The sequence below is a fragment of the Magnolia sinica genome, chromosome 4 (assembly GCF_029962835.1).
Source record: "Magnolia sinica isolate HGM2019 chromosome 4, MsV1, whole genome shotgun sequence".
NCBI classification, from domain to species: domain Eukaryota; kingdom Viridiplantae; phylum Streptophyta; class Magnoliopsida; order Magnoliales; family Magnoliaceae; genus Magnolia; species Magnolia sinica.
The window spans coordinates 110983300-110984920 of NC_080576.1; the positions used below are offsets into that span (position 1 = coordinate 110983300).

At 41.3% G+C, this 1621-nt stretch overlaps 1 non-coding gene across 1 annotated transcript; it reads right to left on the bottom strand.

Annotated features, from left to right (window-relative positions):
* Positions 1-278: 278 nt before the first annotated feature.
* Positions 279-385, bottom strand: LOC131244708 (small nucleolar RNA R71). The gene has a single exon (XR_009170485.1). It is a non-coding gene; the product is annotated as a small nucleolar RNA R71 (small nucleolar RNA).
* Between the last annotated feature and the right edge of the window lie 1236 nt (positions 386-1621).

Here is a 1621-nt window from a genome sequence, read left to right on the forward strand (position 1 = left end):
AAATGGACATCAAGCCAGGAGTTATCCAACTCCTTCCCAAATTCCATGGACTTGAATCAGAGAGTCCATATTTACATTTGAAAGAGTTCGATGAGATTATAGCTACATTATGTTTTCCTAATGTATCTGAGGATACAATTAGGCTGAAACTCTTTCCTTTTTCCTTAAAAGAGAAAGCTAAGACGTGGTTACATTCACTGCGTCCTAGATCCATTGGCACATGGAATGACATGCAGAGGGAATTCATAAAAAAATTCTTCCCACATCATAAAACGATTACCCTCAGAAAAGCAATCATGAACTTTGCCCAAAAGGAAGATGAAACATTCTTCCAATGTTGGGAAAGGTTCAAAGATTTGGTTAGTTCATGCCCACAACACGGATTTGAAACGTGGCGCATTACAAATTTTTTCTATGATGGACTGACATCTTCCATGCGCCAAATGGTCGAGACAATGTGTAATGGAGAGTTCATTAATAAAGATGTTGACGAGGTATGGGATTACCTCGATAGTCTTGCTGAAAAAACACAATCATGGGACTATTACCCAAAGTCGAACACCACGTCTAGGCCGACTCAATTAAAGGAGAAAGGTGGATTATATCTCTTGAAAGAAGAGGATGATCTCAAGTGTAAAGTAACTACGCTCATAAGGAAAGTTGAGGCCATGGAAGGAAAGAAGGATAAGGTTAATGAAATTGTTTGCGGCATCTGTGATTGCAACATTCATACAACTGAAAATTGTCCTACAATACCCGCCTTTCGAGGAGTGTTGAATGAACAAGCCAATGCCGTAAACAACTATCAAAGACCTTTTACTGGACCTAACTCCAATACGTACAATCCTGGTTGGAAAAATCATCCAAACTTTAGTTGGAGGAATGGACAAACGGCTACTCCTCAAGGTTTCTTCAATCAAAATCCAAATCAAGTGAAACCTCAAGAGGAACCGGTTCAAAATTCCATACAAGAGCTGGCTCAGGCAATGCGGGGAATTACAGATTTTATGTAAAAGATAGATTCTCGTATGACGGTTATAGAAAAGGGGATGCTTCCTGCACAACCTCTCCCCAATCCTAAACCGCAGTACGAGATTAATGATCCCAGCTCTTCAAATCAGATGGGACACGCTAAATCCATCACCACTCTTAGGAGCGGAAAGATCATCGATAAAACTCTTCCGGTTAGGCCCGAAAAGCCTCAAGAACCAGAAGAGGACAACAATGATGGATCTAGGGATGCCCCACAAAAATTAGAATCGGAACTTCTAGAGAAGCCGGTTGCTCCATTCCCCGAACGGTTGGTTTCACCAAAACCTCTCTCTAACTCTCAGGATATTCTAGAAGTGTTGAAACAAGTGAAAGTCAACATTCCTCTACTTGATGTCGTGAAACAGATACCTTCATATGCCAAATTCCTGAAAGACTTATGCACGACCAAACGACGGCAGAGTATTCAAAAGAAGATCTTCTTGACCGAGAAAGTGAGTGCCATCCTAAAGCAAGACGTGCCACAGAAATTCAAGGATCCCGGTAGCCCAACCATATCATGTGTAATCGGAGACCATCGAATTGATCATGCACTTCTTGACTTAGAAGCGAGCGTCAATCTGATTCCCTA